The sequence below is a fragment of the Mirounga angustirostris genome, unplaced genomic scaffold, assembly GCF_029215605.1.
Source record: "Mirounga angustirostris isolate CCGP_5_RB_7025 unplaced genomic scaffold, mMirAng1.0.hap1 SCAF_13, whole genome shotgun sequence".
Taxonomy (NCBI): Eukaryota; Metazoa; Chordata; class Mammalia; order Carnivora; family Phocidae; genus Mirounga; species Mirounga angustirostris.
The window spans coordinates 33,804,220-33,817,845 of record NW_026991721.1 but is presented as its reverse complement, the minus strand read 5'-3'; positions in this window follow the sequence as shown (position 1 = coordinate 33,817,845).

Here is a 13,626-nt window from a genome sequence, read left to right as displayed (position 1 = left end):
GGTATGTGCTATGGTGAGCGCTGTGAATTGTGTAAGACTCATGAATTACAGACCTGTACCTCTGAAACAAATAATACATTTTATGTAAGAAAAAAAAAAAAGAGAGAAGATAGTAGGAAGGGAAAAATGAAGGGGGGCCAAAATCGGAGGGGGAGACAAACCAATGGCGACTATGGACTCTGAGAAACAAACTGAGGGTTCTAGAGGGGAGGGGGTGGGGGGATGGGTTAGCCTGGTGATGGGTATTAAAGAGGGCATGTATTGATTGGAGCACTGGGTGCTACATGCAAACAATGAATCATGGAACACTACATCAAAAACTAATGATGTAATGTATGGTGATTAACATAACATAATAAAATAAAATTTAAAAAAAGTCTATGCTACCCAAAGCTATCTATAGATTCAACACAATCCCTATCAAAATTCCAATGGCATTTTTTACAGAAGTAGAGAAAAATAATTCTAACATTTATGTAGAATCACAAAAGGCTTCGAATAGCTAAAGCAATCCTGTGAAAGAAGAAGGTGGGAGGCATCACCCTAAGTTCAAGCTATATTATAAAGTTACAATAATCACAACAGTATGGTATTAGCATAAGAACCAGCACATAGACCAAGAGAACAGAATCAAGAGCCCAGAAATAAACCAATGCATATTCAGCCAACCAATATTCGACAAAGGAACCAGGAATATTCAATAGAGAAAAGACAAATTTTTCAATAAATGGCCCTGTGAAAATTGGACATTCACATGTAAAAGAATGAAACTGAACTCTTATTTTACACTACTCACAAAAATTAACTCAGAATGGATTAAATACTTAAATGTAAGACCTGAAATCATAAAACTCCTAGAAAAAAACAAAACAAAACAAAACAGGAAAGAAGCTCCTTGATATGCATCTTTTTTGGATATGACATCTAAAGCACAATTCAACATTATTAGAAACAAACAAGTGGGACTACAGCAAACTAAAAGTCTTCCGCAGAGCAAAAGAAATCATCAACAAAGTGCAAAGACAAGCTATGGGATGGGAAACAATATTTACAAATCATATATCTTATAAGGGCTTAATATCAAAGATATAAAGAAATCAAGCAACAATAACAGATAACAATAATAATTATTATTATAATAATAAATAATCCAATTTAAAAATGGGCAAAAGACCTGAATAGACGTGTCTTCAAAGAAGATATTCAAGAGGCGAATAAGGAAATGAAAAGGCGCTGGACATCACTAACCATTAGGGCAATGGAAATCCAAACCACAATGAGATATCACCTTATGTCTGTTAGAACGGCTATCATCAAAAAGACAAGAAATAGGGGCACCTGGGTAGCTCATTTGGTTAAGCCTTGGACTCTTGATTTAGCCTCAGGTCATGATCTCAGAATCCTGAGATTAAGCTCCACATCTGGCTCTATGCTCAGCGGGTAATCGGCTTGAGATCGTCTCTCTCTTCCTCTGCCCCGCCCCCCGCTCTCTCAAATAAATAAATAAATAAATAAATAAATAAATAAATAAATAAATAAAATAAAATCTTTTTAAAAAAAATAACAAAAGCTGGTGAGGATGCGGAGAAAACGGTACCCTTAAGCACTGTTGGTGGGACTGTAAATTGGTACAGCTGCTATGGAAAACAATGCCAACATTCCTCAAAAGATTAAAAATAGAATGATGATGTGATTCAGCAATTCCACTTGTGGGTATATATTCAAAAGAAATGAAAACACTATACTGAAGAGATATCTTTGCAGCATTATTAGTTGTATCTTTGGGCCAGAACTAGAATTTGAAACCAAGCAATTTGACTCTATTCGTATTTATGAATTACTGTGTAAATTTATATTAATTTAAAAGTTGCTAACATGTATTAGGGTCTGCAATATGGAGAGGCATAGGGGACCAATCAAAAAGATATTAAAGTTCAAGTTTAGAACATTTCCAGTGTTTCCCCCAACCACATGCAGTTTTAAAAGCAAAATTTGAAGAGCTTGAATTCTGAAATTATAGTGTGAGACCCAGATTACCAGGGTTTGGATAACATAGCATGAATCTACAGTTATGAACAGATAATGCTTCCTAGAGGTTCTGTAAGTGGTTCAAGCTTGCTACATTTCATAGTTCCAAGCAGCATTATTTCTGCTAAACATCTTGTGGCACTAGTACTGGTTACATTTACTTTCATCCTCTTACCTTCTTCCAAATTAGATTTCTGATCTATTTATCACAAAACTAAGACAATCAGAAACACTTTTTTGGGGCGCCTGGGTGGCTCAGTTGGTTAAGCGACTGCCTTCGGCTCAGGTCATGATCCTGGAGTCCCGGGATCGAGCTCCGCATCGGGCTCCCTGCTCAGCGGGGAGTCTGCTTCTCCCTCTGACCCTCCCCCCTCTCCTGCTCTCTCTCTCTCTCAAATAAATAAATAAATAAAAATCTTAAAAAAAAAAAAAGAAACACTTTTTTGCCTGTTTGTTTTGGTAATAAAAACTGTTGCCTATGTATCAATACTTGACCAGTCTGATGACCTCTGATCTTGCTTAGCCTGTAATTAATACGTCAACAGTCCAATGAAGTGGGGAAAAAGAGATTTGAGTCATCCTTAGTCTAAGAAACAGATGCTTTCATGTTTTTCTCCATGTTTTCTCATTGAATTAAATGGGCTTCATTCTGTAGTTATGTTGAAAAAGAAATAACTAAGAGCTTATAGAGAATCGATTATTTTTCTTTCTCTCACTCATCTGATAAATATTAATGGAATACCTACTATGCACCTTCTTTGGGGATTTAATAGTGAATAAAATAGACAAGTCCCGGGGCGCCTGGGTGGCTCAGTTGGTTAAGCGACTACCTTCGGCTCAGGTCATGATCCTGGAGTCCCAGGATCGAGTCCCGCATCGGGCTCCCTGCTCAGCAGGGAGTCTGCTTCTCCCTCTGACCCTCCCCCCTCTCATGTGCTCTCTCTCATTCTCTCTCTCGCAAATAAATAAAATCTTAAAAAAAAAAAATAGACAAGTCCCCTGCTTCTTGCTGCTAACAGAGTCTTATAATAAACAAGTCAAAATTAAATAAATCAGAGGCACTTGGGTGGCTCAGTCAAGTGTCCGACTCTTGATTTGGGCTCAGGGTCGTAAGATGGAGCCCTAGGTCAAGCTCTGAACTGGGCATGGAACCTGCTTAAGATTCTCACTCCCTCTCTCTGCCTCTCCCTACCAACCCCACCTCACCTCTCCCTTTCTAAAAAAAAAAAAAAAAAAAAAAAATCAAAGACTTACAGATGTAGATGAGTAAGTGAAGACATGAAATAAGGCATATAATAGATATGAGAATCTTTAACTGGACCAGCCAAATAGTTCTTCCTGATATTTTACTTTTTAACTGAGAATTGAAGAGAACAAACATGCTAGCAGTGCAGAGACTGTCATTCATTCATCCATAGATTTTAAACTATCAAATATAAATTTACATAATTTGTCAAAACATAGTAATGAAAACCATATTAAGTGATGCTCTGCCATAAGGTTAGGAAAGGGTCTCTAGAAGCAACTTTTATTTTCTCTAGGATTAAGAGGTCCATCACAAGGCAAATCTAATTACTAGAAAGCTGAATATTTTTTAGAGTGCCTTTGCAGTTAATCCATTAAAACAGTGAAATTCATTTTATTAAAATGGACAAAGCTACTACAGTTGTTAAAATTAATTATGATAATTACAGGATAATAAGAAAAGCAATAGCTGCTCTTCAATGACTATATTTCCAAGCACTTTATTGCCTAACTGCATTCTCAGATTGATTCTGCCAGTCGGTATTATTAATCCATTTTACTAGTGATAAAACTGAGGCTCAGGGGAGCCTAAGCAAGTAAGTGGAATATGGATGGTGGGTGAAGAATCCACAATTTAACCCCAAATTTGATGAACTGCAACTACAATGCCAGGTGCCCTTAAAAGAGAGATAACTGTGGCTCCTGGGTGGCTCAGTCAGTTGAGTGTCCTACTCTTGATTTCAGCTCAGGTGCCGATCTCAGAGTGGTGAGATCCTCTGGTAGGGTTCCGTGCTCAGTGGGGAGTCTGCTTCTCTCCCTCTCTCTCCCTCTGCCCCTCCCCCCACTCGCCCTCTCTAAAATAAACAAACAAACAAATAAATAAAGGTTTTTTTAAAATAAAAGATAGATAACTACGTTTTATCATAGTATTTTTGAGAAAGATTACCAACAGGAATTAGTTAAATGGCTACCACTGGGGGCTTCCCCCCCCAGCTGATATACAGGTTAATTAATCCATTTTATTAGAAACACCATTGCTAGTATACATAAACCTCCAGCACAGAACCTTACTCATGCAGGACTACCAGTACTTTCAAATAAAGTAAAATCCCATATTATAACGTATTGCTGTAGCACTTTTCCATTTACAAAATACTTCCGGTTTTCTCATGCAGTTCTCAGAATGACCCTGTGAAGTTGTTATTACTATTGTTTCTCTTTTACAGATGAGGTCACTCCAACTTACTGAAGCACAGTGATTTGCTTAAAGTCCCACAAACAATACATAGCAGAACTTACTTCAAACCATATCTTGATGGTTTGTCTAATCCTCTTTCCAATGTATCATGTTTCTTTTCAGAAAAAATGAGCTAATTTTGTTGGAGCCCAAAGTGTATATGAACATGAATGGGGATAGGATAGAAGTCAGGGGATGACAATAACTATGTATGTATGTTTGGAGATCTTACAGGAAAATTTATATATGCTCATTAAAATATCACAGGAGAAAGCTAGACAGTACTTTGCCCAGGTAATTGCTGCCATGCCTCAAAAATATCTGCTGAATTTTGAAATAACTACTGTCAAAGAAGACTTCATTGATACGTGAACTAGTTGGATTTTCCTACTCTATAGTAAAAGAAGTTAGTGCTGCAGGTTTGAACCAGCATACCACAATTATGATAAAAGAGAGAGAAACAAAGGATTAGCAGAATTTAAAAGAAACACAAAATATTAATAAAGTTAGTAATTAATAAAAGCGACAAGAAACCAAATATATATTGCTTTTCTACAGGGTTTTCAGAAATGGCCAGCTCAGGTCACCAGAGTGAAGCCCAATGATTAAAACAGTATCCCATACTGGCAGGAACCAGCACTTGAACTCTGAGGTTAGGAGGAACTGGCCTTAAGCCACTAACTCTTCAAATTGCTAGCTGTCTGACCTCAAGCAAATAACTCAATCTTTCTGTGTCTTAGTTCCACCACCCTATAGAAATGAAATTTATACCTAACTTACAGTCTTTTCATTAAAACGATTTTTAAAAACCTCCATGAACTTACTGTGTAGCACACAGCAGGTGTTTAATAAGTATTTTTTTAAATTTCTCTTTTCTTTGCTCTGTAGTAATCTGCAGAATATAGAAAATAAAAATGGATGAATAACTCAAGGATATTTCCAAATGGAAAAGGCTCTACTAGGGCTAGTTTTTTCAGTGTACTTATTTGTTCTAATGTCAATGAGATGAAAATACCAGAAACTGAAATTACAGTCTAGAATATATAGTGTTATATTTATTATGACTCTCTATCTTAGATGAATAATATAAGTTTTGTGCAAAACTATTCTGAGGTGAATCTGTGATAAAAGTCCAACTATATTTTTGATATTTGATAGCAGACAGTTTCAAGCCCCGCTCTTCTTTGTTCTCCTCTGCCCCATACCTGGACAAGACAATAGAAAAGGCCAAGTACTCCCTTGCTTGGAACAAGTGGAAAAATCCAAACCACACAAAACCTGGTACTCTTACCTGGGAATCCTCACCCAACCCCACCACCTAACCATAATGTAAAATGAAGCTGTCACCTACTCCCCTTAACTACAGCCATCCAGGACTAGCTTAGATGTCTGTCTACTCTTCCCAGAAGGCTCCATTATGTGAGTAAAAAACCTCTCCATACCTTGTTGCCATGTGTGTGGCATCATCAGTCTCCACAAATGAACCAATTTTGAGTGATGAGGGTAGATCATACTCTCAATGGAGCAATCACAAGATAGGATCATTTTCATAAGGCAAGTTATCCATATTAAAATGTGTGCAAGGGGTGCCTAGGTGACTTAGTCGGTTGAATGGCCAATTCTTGGTTTCGGCTTAGGTCATGATATCAGGGTCCTGGCATCGAGCCCCGAGCCAGGCTCTGCACTCAGCAGGAAGTCTGCTTCAGGATTCTCTCTCTCCCTCTGCCCCTTCCCCCCACTTGCTTTCTCTCTAAATAAATAGATGAATCTTTTTTAAAAAGTTTTAAAAATTAAAATGTGTCCAACAAAAAATAGTTAGGAACATGAGACTATGTATGAACAAATGCATTCACCTATGTGTGTAATGTATGTATATACATATATACACACACCCCCACATAATTGTATGTATGTGTGTGTGTTTATATTTATACCTACATGCTAAGCGTGAAAGCAAAGAATACAAGTTGTCTTAGAATTCTTAGAAAGCACAATGGCTGGCAGCACACTACATAATCAATAGAATATGAAAGAGGCTCTTCTTTTTTTTTTTTAAGATTTTATTTATTATTTGTCAGAGAGAGAGAGAGAGCACAAGCATGGGGTGTGGCAGGCAGAGGGGAAAGCAGGCTTCCTGCTGAGCAAGGAGCTCGATGCAAGACTTGATTCCAGGACCCTGGGATCATGACCTGAGCCAAAGGCAGATGCTTGACCGACTGAGCCACCCAGGCGTCCCAAAAGAGGCTCCTATTCTTGACTTTAGCTGGGCTATCTTTTGAGTAGGATCCCATGAAACCTAGGTATGAATGAGAATAATTTGTGAATAAAAATGAAATGAATGATTGGAGATCCAGGACTCTGCTTTTGGTTTCAGTTCAGAGTATATTTCGACAAGCTCTTTTCAAATCCTCACCTCTTGGGGCACCTGGGTGGCTTAGTCGGCTAAGCATCCGAGTCTTGATTTTGCCTCAGGTCATGATCTCACAGTTGTGTGATTGAGCCCCATGTTGGGCTCCGTAGAGTTCAAGCGCAGTCTGCTTGAGAATCTCTCTCTCCCTCTGCCTCTCCTCCTCCCCCTGCTTGTGCTCTGTCTCTCTCTTGCTCTCTCAAAATAAATAAAACCTTAAAATAAATAAAGTAAAATAAAATAAAATAAAATACCTTCTTAGGAAACTCCACTGGGATGCCAGCACCATCACCTCTTTGATCTCAAGAATTCTTGTAATGAAATATAAAGCCCACCCACCAGGGTGTACCTTCAGTGAGGAGCTGAACGATTTCATTTTATAAAGTTAAATAGGCAAAATGCCTGCCCTCAGAACAGTAAATCCACTTTATTGTTACTTTAAGTAGTGTTTAGAACAAATGTCTAGTGAAATGTGGCCTATTCAATAGTAATGGGTAAGTGGCTATTGGAACTAGAAATTCCAGAATCATCTATAAATACAAAAACTCGGAGATGATCAAGCTGTCATTTCAAATCAGTAGGGAAATGATCAAGTATTTTATGTGTTTTTCTGAGAAAGCTAATATATAGAAGGAAAAAATTGTAAATTCCTACTCTATACCATACACAAGTGCTAATTCCACCAATATTAAATATTTAAAACTCCATTCAGAAGTAAATATAAACAAAATAACAAAAGATATTGAGTGGATAGGAATTTCCATAAGAAACTCAGAAGATAGATCAAAAGATTTGACAACCTTCTGTCTATCACATTATAGGCTAGAATATAAAAAGTTACAGTTTTTGAAAATAATATAAACATACATGCAAAAATTTTAATATGCAAAGCCCTTGAGAAAGAAATCCCACTTTTGAACAATAATTGTCAATAGAGGTAGGGCTGGCATTCATTGCTTATGCATTAGCATGCTTGTATTGATTGTTTATAGGTGATGCCAATTTTTATTGGTTTGGCACTTCTAATTAGTGTGTGCATTCTTACAGTCAGTGTCCATACCTGACTGTTGATAAATATTTTGAGTATATTATGGAGACTGGGTGTGTCAGGGTGTGTATTCAGGCAGGCATGCACACATTAGATAGCTTCTTTTCTATGTTGCATGCAATAGAGAAAAACTAAACATAAGTGATTATTAGTAAAGATTTATAAGTAAATCATTCAAAATTTATATGTGGGAATGTTATGCATCTGTTAAAATCACTGAGGTAGATCTATTTGTATTTATGTGAATACATATGTTCAAGAGAAATGCATGGGAATATGGAGACAAAAACTGTTAAGAGTCTGAAGACTAGGGCTGTGTAGATGGAAAACATTACTTATATAGGTCTATGTAGCTGAATGTTTAATTTATATAGGTCTGTATAGCACATGGTATTTTAATATGTAGATTACATGCTATATAATGTATTATATATGCCATTATGACTAATATTACTTCAGTAAAAATTATAACTAAGCAGATCATGAGTTTAGTACTCTATAAAAAGAGAATAAAAAGGGTATGAACTGCTTGAGAAATAACAACATATATCTTTGAAAGTGAAGCTGTAGGGAAGACTCTAGATTCAAATACTTTACTAAATTAACCAAGTTTAAATTCCAGCTTCTTTTCTGGTTGTTACAGAAGATGCAATTTCTGTATTTAACTACACAAGACTACTCACTGCTCAGGAATAAATTATACACACTCTAGCCTCAGTGCTCTGTTTAGACTACTCCTTGGTCATGAAGGTTTCCTCTCACCTCCACTCTCTCTCTTCGTGTGTGCATCATGCATAATGCTAACCATTTTAGTTACAGCTCAAATATCAACCCCTCTGTAGATTTCCCAGATACTTCCTTGGAAAGTTAATCTCTCTGTCCACTTTTCTAATTAAGCACATATCACTTTTCTAATTAAGTATATACCATCTCAGACTATAGGTTTTGGGGTGTGTGTGTGTGTGTGTGTGTGTGTTTTATGAGTGTCTCTTTCCTATACTTGTCTCTGACACCCTTTATCAAGACCAATGTCCTATTTGCCTTTGTATCTCCAGAATTTAACAAAATACATCAAAAGTAGGAAGTGCTTAAAATATTTTGTTGAATTACATTTATTTCAATTCAGTAAGAATGTACTCTACAAAGTGCTCTAAATTTGATTATATACATGTACTTTAAACTACATTCAAGAGCAAGATATTCAGAGATGTTTTTGAATTCCACATCACAAAAACTCCAGTAGAGTTTATAACCTCAAAAATGTAGTAAAGTAAAATTGAATAAAGAACATAAATAATTCACTTATAGGTCTTTGAAATTCTACAAAGATAGGACTGACGTTATTTATATATATAAGCATATATAATTTACATTATGTGTCTAATATAAATTTATATTATACATATTCACTAAAATAATCTATTTTTAAAAATTAATCTGCTTTATGCTATACATTTTATACTAATATAAGCCATAAATTAATTAGCACTTGTTGCTGCTACACAGTTACATGCACTGTTAAATGGATACTTGAAAGTTCTAAGTAATAAACTCCTCCATTTTTTGATAAAGCATGAGCAAGAGAAAGGAAGGACAGAGAGAGGGAGAGACTTTTAAAAACAGTTCAAAATGGATTTTAGCATAATCCAAATTTTCTTACTAAATTTCTATTATCAGAGTACACTATGCCTTTTTTCTTTAGTGCCTAATTAATTCACATATTCATAGGAAGAAGGCTTAGTAATAAAGGCTCTACTTACTACTATGCTATCCCCATAAAATTGTAGATTTAATGTCAGCCACCATCAACCAGATGGTTTTTTCCTCTCAATTTCTAATTTTAAAGTTAACATGACAATATCTCATTAATAACATATATACATGATGTGAAATATTTCATTAATAATGAATTATATTGATTATATGTTCAAATGATTATAATTCAAATGTGCTGGATTACATTAAATATATTATTAAAATGAATCTCAACAGGTTAACGTTTTTAAATGAGGTTATGAGATCATTTAAGTTTGCACTTGTAGCCTATATTTGTGGCTTATTTTATGAATCACTTGGACAGCACTGTTCTAGAAGTTTTTGCTCAACAGAACACTTTTGAGACAACACTCAAGTAATTTGACCTCTTCGGGAACTTGATATTTATTACAGGACTAGGGTGACCATCTCTTCTAGTCAGGGCTAAGGGGCTTGCTGAGATGGCAGATTTTCATCGCTAAAATAGGACAGTCCCAGGCAAATCAGAACAGTTGATCACTTTATACATAAAACTTTTTATCATGGCAAATTAAGTCTAGTATCTTTATCTAGAGGTTTCACAGGTACTTAAAAATTAACAAGTCCAAAAACTGACTTGCTCATCTTTTCCAACTCCAATCTCATGATTTCCAAACTCAGTTAATGGTGTCACTATCCACCTCATAATAAATTAAGAAGAAAACATAAAACAAAAACAAAAGCAAAACCTTAGGATTATCTTTTTTTTTTTTTAAGATTTTATTTATTTATTTGACAGAGAGAGACACAGCGAGAGAGGGAACACAAGCAGGGGGAGTGGGAGAGGGAGAAGCAAGCTTCCCGCTGAGCAGGGAGCCCAATGTGGGGCTCGATCCCAGGACCCTGGGACCATGACCTGAGCTGAAGGTAGATGCTTAAAGACTGAGCCACCCCAGCACCCCTAGGATTATCTTTGATCTTTATATCAACACTCATATCTTAACAGTCACTGAATTCTGTTAATACTACTTATGTCTTGGGAATCAATTCACCCTTTCTATTTCTACCACCTGTGTCTTATTTCAATTACTCATCATCAATTAGAAAGTTGTGGTTAAAGATAAGTTTGTTAGGCTTTCATACATGTTAAGTTTCAGGTGGTTGTGGGGGACTCAAGTGGGGATATGTGGCTAACTGTTGGGTCTGTTTCTTCAAACTGATAGACAGTTGCTGCCCATGAAACAAATGCTATAATTGTTATAATTTTCCTATGACAATATTAACAAATTTCCAGGAAACAGATGTGTGACTGATTAGCACATAGATGTCAGTGGAAATTACCAGAAGGGATTAGAATATTATGAAAAAAATATAACCAGAAGAAAACCTAGAGTTCTCATCTAAGATGATGGACGGAAAACAAGGTTATGCTCCTCTTTTCTAAGATACTCTTAAAGTATAAAATATTAATAATGAAAAAAACAAGAATGAGGCTATAGAGTGATGATTCAATAAAACCCTGAAACTGAAAAATTAATGAAGTGTTGACTGATAATGCACACTAGTCTAGAAGACACGCAGAATGAACTAGAGCCAAGGGGGGAGCCAGATGGGCCAAAAGACCACTTTAGTCTCCTACTGTGGAAGACAAGAGAGTAGCTGTTGACAGAAGAAAGTTGTTTATTTGCCTTTTTGTTTTGTGTATTTGCTTTTTTGTTGTTTGTTTTAGGCTCAGGCAGAAGTCATTGGATTTACCGTACTTCTTTTATAATGTTCTTTGCCCAGTATCTTACAAAGAGATACTTAGTAAATACTTAATGCCCTGAATTGATTTATCAATGTGGTTATGAAATAATTTCAAATATCAGAAACTCATTTAGGTAAAAGAGAAAGATCCATTTATCATTGAGCACTAGACAGACCTATGATTTTCGGGTTTTAAACATGAATAAAAGAGGTCTAAAAGAGTAAATGGTATTTTAATAAAGAAGCACTTTGAATTTATTAGTTTAAAACAGACATCTTAAATTTCTTACTAGTGTGGTCCAAAATAAACTACTTCAAATTAACAAAACACTGTCTTCTTTGCTATGACAGATTTCCACTTCTCAACTATGTACATGGCCATAGTGTACTCATTGCAGACATAAATCTTTGCCTTACCCATAGATGGAAGTTTGGAAAATCTTAAAGAAAAAGCAAACAGTTCAGAGAGGATGAAAGAAGTGAACCCTTTCTAACTTCACTTTTTATCCTCAAAGCTGTTCACAGTTCTCCCACTTTTTTGTCCTCTCCTACCAATAGTTACTTTGTTGCTAAATTTCCACTAGTTTTTTGTGAGAACAGAAACAGTTCAGTTTCTACCTTTCGAACTTTTACCTAAAGAGAGTCCTCTTAATACCTTGGAAAGAGCCCTCCAGGTAAAGTAAATGGTAAGTACAAAGGTTTTGTGAGTAGAGTTTCCTGGCTTTGGTCAACGAGGAGCCTGGAGGCTAGGGTAGTGGGAATGGAGGAATCAAATGACTGGTAAATTATGTGAGACAACTAGCAGAGGGACCAAGTAATATATGGATGTAATATTATTAAACTTTATTCTGCGTGAGACAGGAAGCTATTGGAAGGTTTTAAGAGGAGGAGTAACACAATTTGACATCATTTGAACACAATCCGAATGTTTGTTTGTAACAGACATAAGAGGGTGGGACCATTGGAAATACAGAGACCCTTAGGAAGCTATAGCAGTAATCCAGGTAACAGATGTGGTAGATTGGATTAGGGTGGATTTAAAAAACTCAGTGAAATTTTCCAACATCATTTGTTGAATAAAATGTGGCAGATGCAGAAAAAAGAAAAAAAACTCAACTCCAATGTGTTAGGGGTAAACAGTGATGATCTTGATAATAGCATTTTTTATCAATTGATTGATTTTTAACCCACTTTATTGAGATATGATTAATATTCAAATGCTATGCATATTAATGTATATAACTTAATGAATCTGAAGTATACATCCATGAAACCACCACCACAATCTATGCCATAAATATATCCATCATCACCAAGTTTCCTTCTACCTTCTTTATTTCTATTATTATTATTTTTACTATTATTATATGATAAGAACACTTAACAAATGGTCTACCAGTTTCAATGGAGTGAAGTGGGTTTAAGTATGAATAGAAGAGCAAGTAGAGATCACGAATATGGACAACTGTTCAAAGAGTTAGAAAGAGGAACAGATAGAAAAGGTGGTAGCCAGGCAGGAATATAGATTCAGGGAAGGGTTTTGTAAACTTATATTGTTCGTGTATAGTGATGGTAATGAACGAATAAGTACAGAGGAAAAAATCGGTGATAATAAAAAGAGGAGAATAACTCTTAACCCAAAATCCTTGAATAGGCAAGAGGACTAGGAACAAATGCACAGCGAAGGGACGTTCTTATACTCATGGAAAGTATATCCATCGAACATCAAGAATAAAGCAGAATATAAGGGCACCAATTAAAGCAGCTTGGTAGATTTAGTGTTGGATGTGTGGGTAAGTTCTTTTCTGATTACTACATCATTCTCTTTGAAAGAATGAGAACTGGGGGGAGGGCGTGTAGGAAGTTTGAGGAGGAAAGATGTGCGAAATGAATGTCTGGAGATGGAGAGAGTAAACTTACCAGCTTAAATATAGTAGAATTGATGAAATCCACTGAGGACTTATATAGTCATAAATTTAAATTGAAACCAGTTAGTACACTTGTGTATTTCTTTATACTCATGGGAAAAGAGTAGAGAAATATTAGTATTGAACCCAGTTTGGAAGTGCATTCAGGTGAGTATTCAGACAGAGAGAGAGGCAATGGAGTTTAGACAATAAGCAAATAAGTTACTGAATCTAAGGCAGGAAAGGAGTGAAAAAAGAATATGAAGTAGATGAG